The sequence below is a fragment of the Drosophila bipectinata genome, chromosome 2R, assembly GCF_030179905.1.
Source record: "Drosophila bipectinata strain 14024-0381.07 chromosome 2R, DbipHiC1v2, whole genome shotgun sequence".
NCBI classification, from domain to species: domain Eukaryota; kingdom Metazoa; phylum Arthropoda; class Insecta; order Diptera; family Drosophilidae; genus Drosophila; species Drosophila bipectinata.
Genome location: NC_091737.1, coordinates 14977074 through 14993959, shown reverse-complemented (window position 1 = coordinate 14993959; position 16886 = coordinate 14977074). Strand labels below are relative to the sequence as shown.

Sequence of the window (16886 nt, the reverse complement as noted above, 5' to 3'; positions counted from 1 at the left end):
ATGCAAATGAATACGAAAATAAAAATACAAATAAATAGTGCAGCATACACGGCGTATGCGCAATCTGAATGTTAATTGCGCCGTTAATGCCGGTTTTTGGGTTTGAGTTTTCGGAGGGTACTCGGGTCCTGTTTGTGTGTTTAAAGGCATCATAATAAAATTCTCATTGCTCTGGATCTGGGATGTTCCTTTTCTGTTTGTAATGGCCCTTTCTTTCTTGGTTTCTTGCTTTTTCGGCCAATGGCGAAAAAAACTTCAATAAATTGGCTCGGATTTCTCTGTCTTTGTTGGTCAATGGATGCGGGATATGCGAGTCCCTTTGACATCCGAGTAAGTACCAAAAAAAAGAAAGCATGGAAAGCGAGTCCCAGGTTCAACGGACTCTCAAGTGGCCAGAACTGCCACTGAGCTGTGTAACTGTGTGGCTGTGCTTTTTATGCTATCCACATAAAATATTATTAGATTATGCGACCATTTCACTCGCATACAATGAGCATCAGATTCCGATTCAGCTCGTCCTTTAGCAGGACAGGATATATATGTATGTGGCGGTCTTATTGTTTTAGCCGAAACAGTATTGCCATAAAATCTAGCACATAAATGTCCGACACAGAGCAATTTTCCTTTCTTTTTATGCTTAAAATTGGCTCGCCAAATGATTATACTTCAACAGTGTGGGAGATGGGGGATCCCCCTATCTGTCTGTCCCTCAACTTCTATGGCAGCCCAGCAATAATAAAAGTAAATCAAATAAAACAACAGCATATTGCGATTTTTTATGGCCTTTAGCTTTGTGGCCCTGTTTAATGGCGGCCAACACACTTTTTTTTTGCGTCTCTCCAGCACATCAATAACCATTTAATTTCCTTTTTTTAAGCCAGAACCGTGTTGTAATTAGTTAAATAAGATTTATGATATTATGAGCCGACCAATACAGGAAACATTTTTTCATTTTTATTATGCAAACAACAAGCTTACATTTTAATGCACATAAATTCCATTAATCTTTTATTGAAAACTGAATGGCTCCCTCCTGAGTTGTGGGTGGGCTACTACAGAGTTCTATGCTGTTCTATGAATCTACAAATCCAGCCAATTATTTCAATCATTTCTCAATTAAGTTCGAGAGCAATTGAGAGGTGTTTTGGACAAGTGGTCATTAAATAAATAATTATGAATCAATTGATGTCACAGACAGAAAAGAGACTGCTTTAAACTGTTTCAGGACATATTTAATGGCATATGCCAAGTCCCAAAAAAACCTCCAAACGAATCGTATTTTAATTAACGTGTCTGTGTCTGTTGTCTGGTGTCCTTGCAGTGATTGCATCCATTGATCAGCAAAAAGAAATCCCTTCCAACCAAGCCATGCATAAATTCGCATATATTTTCAATCGATTGCCCGTCCATCCCTTTCAGCATTCATATCTCGGCTGAGTGGGGAAAATATTTGTCTTCGCTTTCTATAAATATGAACATGAAATATGAATATGAATATCACTATGAATGCCAATGACGAAAGCGTGAATCCGAAACGAGAGTTTGCTTTTATGAAATTGACATTATTGTTTATCTGATTCGTGGGCTGAGCCCTGGCATCGCATTGTTTTTGGTTAACAAATATCACAACCAGGAACAGGAGCAGGAGCAGGAGCAGGAGCCAGAGCAGGACTAAAAAAAACAAACAACAAGTGCACAGGATTCACTTGCGATTCTATTTTATTTTCATTTTATCCCAGTCGGTTGCACATCGACCAGAGGCTATTTGGATTTTGTCAGCGCAAAATACTCTCGTATATCAAGGACTTATTCCGCACATTCTCGCCTGCCGGAGGGTAGAGTGGGTTAAAAAGGTCCTGCCAGGTCCTGGCATGCCCTGCCAGCCATGCGGAAGGTAAAGAAAACTATTTGCCTTTCATATCGGAGGTTATAACCCGTTTTTATCGCCACATATTTGCATTCTGGAGTGGAAAAGGTTAGCCCTTGCCCAGCTTGCCTTTAAAAAGAGCTGTGAAAACTAAACACCTAATATAATTTAAAAAAATGAAAAACTTTGCTGATAATTAAAGGTTAAAGACACTTTCTAATTAAAATACTACTTTTTCCGCTATTGAATAGCCAAATTGCATTTCGTTATTGAATTATTTAACATTCCAAATGTAATTCTAAAAAAAGAATCTCTGAAAAAGCCCCAAAATATATTCAGAATATTTGATTATTTGCCAATTTGCAAAAAATCCTACCAAGCGTTAAATCGCAGTGTAATCCTCTTGCCTGACGCTGTGGAGTGCGAACTAAACAAGGCTGTTGGCATATTTTTTTTAGGGATATGGTGTGAACTGGCCTGGAGTTGGGCCACGTTGCATGCCGAATGTGGCAAATACACAGTCCGGCTTTGCAAGTGCGGTATGTCCGTCTGCTAAACGGCTTAAACTCCGCCATAAACTGTCAGTTTAGCGAGTCGTCCACTTCGATGGCAGCTGGTCGATAACGAATGGCCGTGGCGGCGGCAAATGTCACACAACTCGAAGTGTAACCTCATAGCACTTGGGCGGCGATGGTGGTGGCGCCACAGGACAACTATACTGTGCAACTAAATAAAGTAATGGAAAAAATGCACTGCGGAAGGGAAACCCTGCAGCAATTAAATGTATGGATAAACGGAGGGAGCGGCTGTGGCATGAAATGCAATTGTGTTTCCGTTTGACTGACAGGATGGACTGGCCGGGGATATCTGCAGGGGCAAGAGCAGATACAGATATAGATGGTAAAAAAAAAGACACAGATACAAATGGAGATATAGACAGGGTCAGTGGGAACTATACAGAAAGCGTTAAAGAAACAAACATGTAAGATCTTCTTCTGAAAATTAAAGTTTATTGTTTTATTTAACTATTTTAACAGATAATTCAGAGAGAAAATATGGTATTGTATAACCACCGGAAATGGCTATTAAGCATGGCGTCTCTGTTCGATTCTCGATTCTCCATTTTGGACTCCCGCTTTGTGCGACACACTTCCGCTTGTCAAAGCCAAAGGAAAGTGCGGAGAAAACGGCGGAGAAAGCCGTAAAGAAAGCGAAAACCCCGATGTCATTGTTATTTCGCTTCAGTTCGTTCGATGGACAAGCACAGCTGTATTTGTGGCGGCGGCGGCGGTAGTTCTACATATTTCTATAGTTCTATAGTTCTGGCATAGGTCCTTTATCAAATGCTGGTCATGCACAATCAGCTGCGAGACTGGAGACGCTGCCAACAAAGGAAGATGACAACTGTTTCTGGAGCGGGAACGAAGCGGATGAAAAATAATAGAGGAGTAGGAGGAGGAGGAGGGCAGGTCCTCTGGAGGTCTGCGCTACAGGCAGTGTGCTTTCAGCACAGCCCTTGTGACAGCAATTGAATCAAATTTATTGTCTGCATCCGATGCCATGCAGTTTCCCTCAGTTTCCACTCAACGTCGCGGCCCCATTGTCAGCTTGGCATGTAATGTCACGTCCTGTTTTTACGAGGATCAAGTGCACAAAGTATGACGGCGAAGCGGTTCAAAATGAAAAAATTAAATATAAATGAGATTTGCGCGTGGATTTTGCTCTAAGCATTGAGCCAACACTCGACCGATAAAAAATGTCAATGGCCCAGAGGAAGCGGCATTAAGCGGCAGACATTTCGAATCGAAATATGGATGGCAGAGAAGGACTCACAAATAGGACCATAAATTGATAATCGAATGGAGATTCTATTCTATTCCATGATGGGAGTACTTTGTCAAAAAAATAAAGTCTTCCAGCTTAAATTGAAAGTATCTTTAAACTATAAAGAGATTCTACAGGCAACCTCTCCCACTATAGGGTGTATTTCCTCGCTCAATTTGCTTTTGTTTGCTTTCAGTTTTCCCTGGGTATGATCATGAAAAATGGTTTCCCGCTCCTAGCCGGCTTCCCTTCGGCTCCCTCATCGTTTCACTTTAAACTTGGCCCCAGAAAACGTCCAAATAAAACGAGGAACTCCGACTGATGCAGACATTCCGTGTTCTTTGTGTTTCTGCGCGATTTAATTGCTGTTAATTGGCCAGCTAAACAGTTGATGTTACTTTGTTTTATTGTCCGCCTGACAGGGGCCAGAGTGGAGGCCCAGCCCGGCCCGTCCCGGCAGGGAGGGGACTTTTAATTTTATTTACGCCAAAAGACCGCCAAGTACGTGCCGTGAATGCGTAATTAATGCTCGAAAATGTTTTATGCCGAAAATAACTCAGGACAACATAGTCTGCTCCTCCTCGGGGCGAAGGACAAGGAAGCTTTTGGCAAAAATGGCTGCACTGGCAGCCCATAACCATAAATGTAGAACCCATTACTGAACTCAAGACCCCAGTGTCATACCTGATTCCCCAACAAAACTTTATGGCACAGAGTAAAAAAAAAGGTTATTCAGTTCAAGACTTTAGAAATAGAAAAGTTTAACAAATATTGAAAAAAAGAAATTGCTAAAAGTTTAAATTAGATTATCTGTTCAAAAGGTTTTTTTTATCTTTCTTAAATATATTTTCATTTTCGTACTGTGTATAAAAGTGCTAAAATACATTTCCGTTTGGTTTTCTGGAGAGATTTCCATTTTGCAAGCACGCCTTCTGACTTTTTACTTTGATCGACTGGCGGACAGCCTTTGGTGGAAATTGATGACGCCACATAGCACCCTACCCATCCCACAACCTCACCCTTTTAGCAACCCTCCCCCCCGGAAAGGTGTAAGCTTCGAAGCTTGGGAGGTGTGTTCATGTTCGTGTGGTGCTGAAAATAATTTCTTGAACAATAAAAACTGTTTTGTCTTCGATAAACAGAAGCGTGCTGGAGAATGGTCGTGCATGCCGGCGATCTATAAAAATAGACAGACAAACAAACAAATCAGACGGACAGACAAGCGGACACGCGGACAGACGGACAGAAATGGGGGAGACGCTCTAGCATCTATCGACACATATAAAAATACAAAATGATCTTATTTCTGACCTTACACATTGCCAGCACCTGTGTAATCCGAAGGCAGCCAGTGATGCTAATTAGTGTTAAGACAAAAATAATAACAAATTATATTTAAAATTAAAAGAAATTATTATGAAATAGAGAAGAAGTTTAACAATTTTTTTAGTTTTTCAAATAATTCCTCTCTTTTCTTATTGATATTTTGATTGATTTCATTTGCAATTTGTTTACTTTTGTGATTATTGAAACCAAGATCATAAAATACGTGTTTATAAACCACAACTTTTCGGTTTATATACATAAAATCTATTGTAAAGATAATAAAAATTAGCTTCCAGCACTGCTGCGGCCATCAAGGAAGGAAAATGAAAGGGGGCAGGGATTTGATTGAATTGCCACAATTAGAAAGATTCGCAGATTTGCTCGCTTTGTTTGACTTTGTTTTGGTTGCGGTTTTAGCCACTTCCCGAACTCGTGGATGTTTACACGGAAGCTTCACTTTTCCGGCGAGCCGGCTAGCCTCTCGGTGGCTAAATATTTGATGAGATGAAGTGGAAAATTTGGACTGAACCAATGGCCCAAAGGCAAAAGATCAAGTGGCTAAGTGAAAGAATCCTATGGCTGAAATTGCCTTTAATTCTGTGGAACAAACTTCCGGCGAGTGCGAGTGCGAGAGATATTTAAGCTGGACCACGCCCCTCTGGTTTGCTGGCCGGCATGACAGTTGAGAAATAGCAGCACTTCCTACTAGGCCAGTGGCCAAATCGATTTGGATTCGTTTTGGCCTGCAGCACAACCGGCTATGGCTGGCCCTTACAACAAAAACACACACACACACACAAACTAAAATAGCAAAACGCTTTTTGGCTGCCCCAAATTACAGGGAAACACACACACACGAACTCTTATAAATCTGTGTGGTATCTCGTAACCGAGTGGCATACAGCATATACCACTCACCACCCGGTCGGCCTCTGACGTCAGAGCCCCTTTCGACCGCAGCGAAAATGGCCATTGAAATGTTGACGTCGATGGCGTTGCGAGTAACGGATTTGTCTCTGCGATTGCCTTGCCTTGTTATTGTTTAACACACACACACAGATGCGCACGAGTGTGTGTCTGTGAGAGTTTGCGGTTTATTGACATTCAATGGCGGAAGGAGGCAGCCCGCCTGGTGTGCGTTTGTGTGTATTTGTTTTGGTCAGTGCCAGAGATAGATGAAAAATTGATTGTGCTTCACCTCAACGTTTTGGCAAACTGAAAAAACACGGCCAACTCGTCACTCATGTGTGTCAATTAAGCTCAGTTTCTCGGCGATTGCACAATGCAGCCATCATCATCATTATCTGCATCGTCTGTAACGTCCCCAGCATCGAACAGTACCCTACGATGGACGCCAAAATGTATGCTGGGGAATATTTTTCAGGTTAAGCGAACCGGTTGCCCCGGGTGACAGTTTGCCAATATTGAGATGGAATGCCACCCCACCCTAACTGACACATGTAACAAATTTGGAGCACTCGAAACTCGAATAAATCAAAGGCCTGACAAAATATTGAAAGCATTTTGTCGCTTAATTGGAGTGCCACGCGTCGCCATATACAAAGGACCAAAGAACAAAAAAAAAGCGAAAATTGGAGGAAAACTTTGACTGGCACATTTGACATAGAGGCTGGCATGGTGCATGCAGCATGGTCTATCTAACCTCAACTAAATGGCTGTCAATGGGTTTTATCTGAAGGATAGGAGAAGCTCTAAACGGCAATCAATATGTTAAATTCATAAACCCAATCGTTCAGTTAGTGTTTAACTAAAAGTTTTAATTAAGATTTAAAAAATAACAAACTTTAAACATCATTAGCATATTAAGTTTGCATTTAGATTGAATATTTAAATAAGAATGTGTAATTTGAAAGGAATATAGAGCCATCTATAGACTTGACCACCCGTTGCTGGCAGATGCGATTTGTTCCCTGTTTTGTAAACATTATCCTGATGGCAGGACGATTTCTTTTTCAGAACGTTAACCCTGAATGGGAGATCCCAAAAGCGGACTTTGGATTAGTGTGGGCCTTCAATGGCACTTTTAACAGGGTCCTCTCTGGTATACAAAGGACCTTCCCCTTTCTCCAGAACCCAAACACACACACACATACACAGACTCACGCAGTTGTCGGGCTGTCAGACGCCATTATCACATATTGCCGTCACTTTGTGTTCGCCGCTGTCGTTGTCGTTGTCGGTAGTAGTTGTATTTGTGGCCGTAATGCGCAAATAGTCGTATGCCAAAGGTTCCCCGGTTCGAGTCCGAGCTTGATTCCATGTCCATGTTCGCATAGTCGCATATCCGCATCTGGGACATATGCAAATGGCAAATGGCGGATGGCGGATAGCGAATGGCAAATTGTAGATGGCAAATGCCAAGTCGGTCAAATCGCCTTTACACATGAGCCTTATTTGCATCTCATTAACATCCGGGCTCTCAGGATCCAACAATAGCCGCAGTGCCGTCATCACTGCCGTCCATTGTTGGTGTCATTTCTATTTCCGTTTTTCAATATGCCATCGCCGAAGGATAATTGTTGCACTAAAAATTGTATGCTTCGCTTATTTGCCAGCCACGCCTAATGAGCATGTCCTTCGTCCTTTCACACAAACACCAATAGCAAAAACACATCAATGGAATGATTGACATGTGATGTATGTATTCCATACTACATGTAGGGGCTGATGTTGTGGGTGGTAGTTAATGTCACAAATTTTGATAAATTGTTTTACGACCATAATTTGTGCAACTTTTATCGCCTTTTTTGTAATGGCTTTCCTATTAGTGTTTTATGTGCCGTAAAAGTAGCGCAGGACCCCGCACAGTCCTCAGGACATTCATCATTATGCTGATAGTTGATAGAAGTGGCAACAAAATGAAATTAAATTATTTACACACGGCGCACGGCAGACGGCCCACGACCCACGGCCCAGGGCTCTGGAGGGCGCCTTTTGCATTTTATGACAGCGCAAACATGCCACACTCTTATTTATTCAACATTTTGTTGAACACGCGCTCAAATAATTCATGTTCGGGCCGCCGCCTCGCTCCACTCAGTGCGTAACCTTTTGGGGCCACCGCACAAGGGTTAAAGCCAGGTTAGGCCCATGTCCCAACCGGAGACAGATACAGTTGCTCTGTACACACACAGACCGATACGCAGATACAAAGATACATAGTCGTACTTCCCCCAGGGGGAGGTCGGGGCTGACTGTTTACATTTTGATGAGCATCAACGAATTATTTGACTATTTATACGTGTTTACATACCTGCTGCTGCTGCTGCCGGGTTGGAGCTTCAAGTAGAGTCGCGGGGGAAGAGAGAGACGGCAGTAGGGGCGCCGGAAAGAGACGGGAAGTCACGGGGCAGCTCCGGACGGCTAGTGCATGCTGCAAAGAAATTAGCACACAAACTAAGCTCACTGGAGGGCAACGGAAGTTGGAGGGGAGAACTGCTCGGCAAACATCAGATAAGGCCGAGCTCTTTTTGGCCAAATATTCCGCCTGTTTGCACGGCGGAAGCCCCAGCACCAGCCCCATCCCTATCCCCAGACCCTTGTAAATATTATTGTTTTACGGACTCAATCGCTTTTGTGTCTAAAATTAAACTAAGACCGCTTAGGACGAGGCTTAAAGTCGAGTGGTGTTAATTGAGATGGCCCGTACACCAGTTAAATAATTCAATTAATTGAGTTTACTTTTAATCACGGCTGCCAACTCGGTGCACTTAAGGCTAACAAATAGTGGCGCTAGAAGTTTGTTTGTTTGCTTGCAGCTTGCCTTCTATTTGAGCCAAGTTGTGATTGTGACTCTGAAGTTGCCACTGGAGTTTCGGGCTGCAATAAATTTATCTTAATATCCGAGCGTTGTGCAACTTCTGGGGGAGTCTAAGCGCATTTTTCATTCTAATGGAGTTGCCTCAACAATGCATGCCAAACTTTTCCTCCTCGTGCCTCGTTTTTTGGCTTGCCACATCCACAAACAATGCCAAAGGTAGCACTGGAATACAGTTGTGGTAAGTAGATAAGGTCCTCCTTTCAGAGGTACTACTCTTCTTGATGGCCATGTCCTTTTGGCCCAAATAGTCGAATCTTTTGACAGCAAAGTTTGTTGCTGAAATAATTTCCTTGTTACTCAATGTGTGAAATTGAAATAATTCTGGCTTACGATCCCCGGGGAGCTGGACCCCCCTGACACCGAATGGTATTTTAATCAAGTTTTGAAGGAAGTTCATTAGCTGCGGGTACACTGTGCGTATGAGCGATGATGATGTGGGCCCTGGGAGGTAAACTTCGATTAGCCCTCGAACTTTGTGGGGGCCGATAAGTCGCTGCCATTAAATGCTCGTTAGTAGTCGTATTGCCGTATCTGTTTGGCGAGAGCGGGAAATTATCATCAGGCATCAGGCAGCGTTTTCCTCTAATCAGTGCTCCACGAATGCAAACAAAAAAACTGACATGAATGAAATTTACGGAGCGAGCCAGCTAGGGAAGAGCGAGAGGGGCCAAATGGCTTTCAGGCTACTGCCATTATTTGTTGGCCTGCGTATCATGTATCTCGCCGCGGGCCACGAAAAAACAACTGGGCTGGCAAGAAGAAAAAACTCAGACTCTGCCAAAAAATGCGTGTGCCACGCCCCTGGGCTTGCTCCAGTGGCTGGCTACACTGATTTGCGTGCTAAAGACACACACACACCCCATGCACACCCCGTGGAATACGTTCGGCGGTTATTTGGGGGATACTTTGGGGTTCTGTGTCACATTTTTGTTTTGAGCTTCGTGGCTACTTTTTTCTGCCTTTTTTTTTGCCATTTTGTTTGTTTTGCTGGCTGCGCGACGCTGCGGCTTATCACATAATTTGAATAAAGTAGCTGCAATCTTGTGTCAGTTTATCGCAAATTAGACCGACAACGGACAACGCTACAGATAAACCCATCAGCGGTGGCAAACGCGGCAAATTGTCTGTCCACAGATCGCTAGTTTACCGGCCAGAGGGTGTGCTCTATAAGATGCACAGGAAGAAATGGATATTAGGTATTAAATATTAATATTTTGGTCCAGTGCAGCTGTGACGACAGTCGCCACCCAAAATGGTGAACTTTAAACAGAATTATCAAGCATACGCCTAGGTGGCTGGCTGCATTTTTTCCCTCCAATTTGTTTACTTTATGCAGGAAAATCAAATTATAAACGTGTGCAGCCCAGGTGAGATTGGTAAGGGGAGCCAAGGCGAAAAATGGATGGGCAAAAATAATTGAATCAGTCGCAAATTGCAGGACATGTTGCCTCTGCCAGCCAGCACAGCCTCGCATCCTCTCCAGCCTTTCCTTCTTCCTGCCTAGTGTCGGCTGCCTCGTGTTACCCATGTTACGGATGTTACCGATGTTACCGTCTGGTTCTGTCGGTTCCCGGACGTTCAGCAAATTGCTTGACACTTTTAATTATGGAAATTGACTAACGCTCTGATGGCTATGAAATACGATGTCAATGCGAAGCATAAGTTGCGCGGACTCCCAGCCATTTGGCACTTTAATGGGTAACTATGGGAATCTCTTCATCATCAGTTTGGAGAAAAATAAATCCACTGAAACGAATGGAAACCTGCTAACATGGCCCATAAACATGACCCAGGAATAAAATAAACGATCGTTTATTTAGTCGGAATGGGTCTGGGGGCTCTGGACAAAACCAGAAAAGACGCAATCGAATTTTCCACGAAAAACTGCGGAAAGCGCCGAATAAAGACGTTTAATTGGAAAGCAGTTTTGTTTCTTAGCAGCTAGAAGCTAATGAAAAGAAAAATCGAATCGAATATTCCGTGCCACACGAATCGTGGCCTTTCAGAGGCATAAGAAAAAAAAATTCAAAAAACATTTGATTTATATATGATTTTTTTTTATTTTTGTTGAAAATGATTGTTTGTATTTCTTGGAATTTGGTATTGTCATTCTTATAGACCTCCATTTTACAAAAGAAAAATCGAACAACTTTTAGGGCGATGTGTATTTATTTTCCGTGTATGCAGTGATTCCCCCGATTTTCCATTTTTGCGGAAATATTTTGGGAACACTCATTTGCCTGTCAACGGGATCTTAATCGAACAGGTCTATATACCTCTCCCTATATGCAGACGATGATGTGACGGCAGAAGCACACATTTGGTAATTGCACCTCGGGAAGTGCTTAACATGATGCACTGGCACTGAAAAATATTAACTGTGCCATGCCGCGGACCGCGGGGCCAGTGCGGATGGGCCTGGGCGGCCATTATTTATTTACACTTTCCGCTCCCGGTTCTTTATGTCATTATTCGTATTTCGTAGTCGTGTATTCGCGTTCGCCTGGTTTTCCCGCTGCCATTGGCCTTTTTCAGCTGGCTGCCGCCTGGTTTTCGGGGCAAGTGTTTACTTTTCCCCGCTGATTGTTGCCGTTGCTTAATGCTCTTTTCACAGCTTCCCAGACTGATGGAATGAAATTCATTCCATGGCTATGGTCTTGCCAGATACGAGACCCGTGCCCCGTGCTCTGTGCCCCAAAGGTGTCTCGGTAAAGAAAAAATTTACATATTTCGGGGCCAGAAACTTGTTCGCACTCCTTCGGTTCGGTTAAATTAAAGGAACCCCATTCACCTCGGACACATGCCTGACACTCACCTTTTTGCCACAGCTTCGGCTTCAGTTTGCTATTGGCTTCCCTGGTTCCTGCTCGTGGCTGGTTTCCGTTTCCTGTGATGTTGCCAAAGTTGCTGCTTAAATTAACACTGCAGCATCTTGTTGTCCTGGCGGTGTGGCACTTTTTCCTAGCATATTTTGTTGCGCAGTTGGATGCGTGTAATTGTAATTTATTCACACTTGTTTATGGCACATGGCAAATGCTTAACAGTTGCTGTTTACAATCACTTTCAGACAATTTTCTGTATTTTGGAAGTACCTTTAAAGTAATTCGTTTTCTTGCACCATCCGAGCACTCTTATAGGTATTATTTTGTGGGTGTGTTTTTTAGGTTTCTGTTTTTTGGTTTTTTTGTGTATATTTGGGTGTTTAACGAATCGTGTGATTTTTTTTATATTTTTATTTTTACTACAAAAATATATGTGTGTTTAATTTTTGGATTTTAATTGGCCCTAGAACGATTTGTTGTAGCGGCAGCTGGGTAGGAGCCCTCTGGGAGCTTTTTAGCTCGATGCTAACGCCGGCACGTCCACTAACGAAAGTGAACATTTTTCCGAAGAGCACTGCCTTTTATAGCCGCGGACTCTCGCGAGGCAATCAGTGCTGCCAAAATGGCTTGCTAGCCACAAAATTAATTATTTCACATAAATAGAGGTTTTGAAAGTGCTTTAAAATTGCAAAATGTTTTAATTTAAAAATATTTAATTAACTTTTTTTTTATTTGGTTTGTATTATGTAATTATTTTAACCCCCTACTAGAGATTTCACTAAATGTAATAAATCTATTATTTATAACTGATACCAATAGTAAATAATAATAGGTAATAGGTATTATTATAAAATTTTAATGTAATAATTAATGTTAATATAATATTTCATTTCCTTAATTTGAAATTTAGCCTCTAACTTTAGCCTATTTATTTGGCTTTTGGCTCGCTCTTAAGGCCAACAATCTCATACACTCCCACACACTCTGTTATCAGTGCCATTACTGTCTCTCTTTTGCGCACTCTCTCTCAAAACTTTCCAAAGCTCTTCAACAGCTGAGCGCCTCTCTTATGCGCACTCTCTTCGCGTATGCAGTGATTGCATTTTCTTATCAGCAGGTCTGCCATCTTATGACGTCACAGAGACCCAATTGCCCAATTGCACGTGTTAAATATATTGTTGCGGGAGTGCGTTGGTGTGCGTGAGGACTAATGCGAGTGTTGGTGTGTTTTTCAGACTTGTGGCCATAAATTAGCAAATAACCTTTTGCGCTTCGCCTGATTTTGGCTTGGTCTTGTCCGGGTCTCTTTGTTGTTTATTTACACTTTTCTCTCAGCGAATGCTTTTTGCTCTTCGACTCAGCTTGCTGACTGCTTGGCTTTGTTATTGTTTTTGTTCTATTGTTTTCTGGGCGCCTTCTTTGCATTCAGCCCCTCTGTTGATTTATCTTAAAATATGTTATCTCAAACGGCGCATAACTTAGACTCCTGCAGAGTCTTACTTTTGGTCCAAAAGCCATCCGGCAGCCGCCATCCACCCATCTCCTGGAATTTAATATAAATAAATGTTTACAGGAAAACTTTCCTTTGAATATTGTACATATTTATGTACCTTTTCTGTTTCCCTTGATAAGGAGCTTCTAGAATTTCTAGAAACGGGAAAGTTTTTGATATTTTCAATTAGAAAAGTTTTAGTCTAGATTTAATTATTGCCAAATTTAATTTTAAAGAAAGTTAATGGGGCATAACTGCAAAAGTAAAGACCAGCTCACACTTTAAGACCAAATTGAATTTCCATAAGAGTCAGTTATTTGTTCAGCTCGGTAATAACCATTTCTATGAGGCACATGAAACGTAGATTAAGCCGGAATCTGCGCTGAAAATTGCTTATGTTCAACAAAAAGTACTTCCTACCCTATCCCCTTACCGCGTTTTCCGGTTTTACGCATAAAAATTTGCGTCAATTTTTCTGCGCTTTACAGCAGATTGCCACTTCAGGCTGGGCACTCCACCACCCTTCCACCATTTTGTTTTCTACTTTTTTTTTAAATATTTTTTGTAGAGGAAGTCCAGATTCTCCCATTTCGCACACAAACGCAATCGCACTCACGCAGACACACAGGCATGCAAAAAGCGTTGCCTACTTTTAGGCAGCCGCCGCCGCCATCATGCTGTGCCAGAAATTGGAACTCAACTGGGAGGGCGGGCGTTTGGGTGGGCGACTTCCTCTTCCGCCACCCCATTCCTTACCCCAGTTCCTTTATTTTTAGCAGTAGCATAATTTTTTATTGATTGGATTTCAGTGAAAATCACTTCCGGCGATAAATTTGTTATGCAGGCAACGATTCCGTTCGGTTATGTCCTGGCTTTCTGTTCTTCTTTGACTTTTCCGGATACCCCAACCACCAGGACCGCCCCAAAAAACACAAAAAGCAAAACAACTTTTCGATGCTGGTCTGCGGAACATTTCCCCACTCGACTGACACTTTACAGGAATACTTTGTGTTTTGATTTATTTTACTTCTGCGTCAATGTCAATCGTATCTGGATTTCGAAGCAGGACGACAGGAGGACAGGAAGACAGCCGGGCCTTGAGAGTTAGGTTGCTTGTTTAACTCGAAATTTGTTTGTTTGGCTTTCGTTATGCTGCTTCTGCACTAATGGCCGATGGGGGTTGGCAAATGGAAATGGAAATGGCAAATGGCTACGAGTATTGACAAAGAAAATTTGCACAATGTTTGCATTACATTACATTCACATCATAGAGAGTGTATGGGTGTGTGTGCATGTGTTCGTGGAAAGAATATGGCGAAAAAGATATGGCAGCAGCCTTTGGGCAAAATCAAATACAAACACATTCCCAACAAATTACTGCAAAATGTTATCGGAAAGCATGGCGGCGGGTAATTTAATATTTCAATCAGAGCGAAAAGCGAGCCCGAGGTTAGTGACCCAGCTCTCGCCTATTTTAGTGTCCTGGCAACCGGTAAGGGCCCATTGGGTCTAAACATTAACCGTCGAGTGGCACAAATCAAAGCAAATGAACCACTAAAGACACGTCCATAGCCATAACAACAGCTGCTGGCCCAAACATACCAGCGAAGGGGAATGGAGGGGTCTTTTTGGCCAAGAGAACCGTGACGTCACAAGCTCCACGCAGAGAGTCCGAACCTAAAGAGAAGCAAAGAGAGTGCTATGTCCTGCGTCGGCGCTGGCCAAAGGACTCACGGACTCGCCGGACTTCCGGCTAGCGCAGCGACCATATGACATCATTGAAAACAAACCCCGAGCTTTGGTAATGAAATTATGCGTTTTTTTTTGCCATTTTTGACACCGCCTTGGGCATCGTCTGCTAATGTGTTGGTGCAAATGTCCTGTCGGTGTGAATAGTTTTTGGCTTCTGCTGTGGCGCCTATCGAGAGGCTGACGTCACTGCTGCTCCTGCCACACTGCCACCGCTGCCGCTGCCACTGCCGCTGGGTGTGCACTCGAATGTAAAATTGGCAAATAAATAGGATTTGATATTTAACGTCCTGCTGCAAGGAAGCCATGCGCAGACGGTGGTGACATAAGACTGTAACCAAAGCAGCAGCCAAACAAAATTCTCGGTCACTTTGGTTAGAGGATTGTCCTGGCAACTCGGCCGTAAAATCGTCTAAATGATAAAATCATAACTGGGAAATTATCATTTAAAAAATAAAACGTTGAGACGGAAATTTAAATAAATTCCCATCAGGTAGCTGAAATTTAATTTTCTCTAGAGCTACCTTGAGGAGAAAATTGCCAAATTTATGGCTGAAATAACATCGCTGGCCAGGTGACCGCTGACCGTTGGCTGGCCAAAGGTCATCGCCACAGACAATGACATTTCGTTGGCCTAATTGAATCATGAGCACGTTCCACATTTTCTAGTTTATACGGGTTTTTGTAGAATCCATAGATTTTAAAGAAAGCCTGAAGCTTTTATTTAAAATATCTGGAATATTGGAATATTATTTGTTTTGAAAAATAATGTCTGTTTATGTAATATTTGTATTGCATAAATATCAGATAGCTAAAAGTTATTCCTCTTATTTGCATGGAAATTTGATAAACATAAAAATTTAAAATTTTTTTGTCAATTTTTTATGGAAAGCTTACTTCAGGCGGAGCCGAAATTGATAACCCCATGTATTATGGAGGACACCCATGTATGAGGAGACTCTTGTTTGCGTACTAACTCAGGAGGTGATTCTGATCAAGAATATCCATATGTATAATCTTAATAGATTCTAATATCTCTCCTTCACTGTATTTTTTTGAATATTGTAGTAGTCGAAGGTATAAGACCAAGAAAGACCGTTATTTATAAATAACTGAAATTCGACGAGGCGTATACTTAATGAGCTTACTAAAGTATTACGCATACGCACCGTTTACCATTTTTTATTTTTCTTACCAGCTACAAATTCTATGAGCTTTTTGATTTCTTTTTTTTGACAAATAGTAGGATATATTAATATTTTATTTATCATAACAGGCTGGTAACCGAAAGATATTTCTGGATAATCGGAATCATATCCTTGTTTCTTTTGTTGACAAAACAATCTTCAAGAATTCAAACAACAGAGCTTACAAGTAGCTTAAATTAAGTTAAGTTGAGCTTCATCTTAAACAGAAAATTACCAAATTTATGGCTGTAATACCATCGCTGTCCAGGTGACCGCTGACCCTTGGCCGGTCAAAGGTCACCGCCACAGACAATGTCATTTCGCTGGCCTAATTGAATCATGAGCACGTGCCGCATTTTCCAGTTTATACTACTTTTCAATCATTTTGGTCCAAAAACAAAAACAAAAGCAAATGCCACCTAACAGCTAGCTCTGAGAGTGCTCGGCCATTTGGCTTGCTATTGTTTTATGCGCTATTACACTCGCTGTTACAGAAAGGAGCGCAGGATGCTGCAGTCTGTGCCACGCCCATATACTCCTTAAAAATTAAGTGACGTCAATGGCTAAATGACTGAGTGGCTGCCGGAATGACGATCCCTTAACGTGGAATGACGATGGCCCATGTTTTATGGACACGCCTGTGAGTGCGGTTATGCGGCGAGACGATGTGCCATTACAGCAAAGCATACTTTCGGGCGCCCTTTTGGTAATGGGCAGCCATCGCGATGGATAACAGCTGCAGTTGAATAAAAGTTGAAACGTTAAAGAAAATAAAATG

The 16886-nt window shown here is 42.1% G+C and overlaps 1 protein-coding gene across 4 annotated transcripts in view; it reads right to left on the bottom strand.

Annotated features, from left to right (window-relative positions):
- Window positions 1–12034, bottom strand: part of Dgk (diacyl glycerol kinase 1) — a 39819-nt gene extending 27785 nt beyond the window's left edge. For 2 of the 4 annotated variants that reach the window (XM_070278355.1, XM_070278356.1), the window contains exons 1-2: window positions 11674–12033; window positions 8293–8411 (exon numbers count right to left, since the gene is read on the bottom strand). The gene's annotated coding sequence lies outside the window, so the exon portion shown is untranslated. Of the gene's footprint in view, window positions 1–8292; window positions 8412–11673 lie in introns of all 4 variants that reach the window. The other 2 variants (XM_070278354.1, XM_017241972.3) reach the window with 2 other exon arrangements.
- Window positions 12035–16886: the final 4852 nt, after the last annotated feature.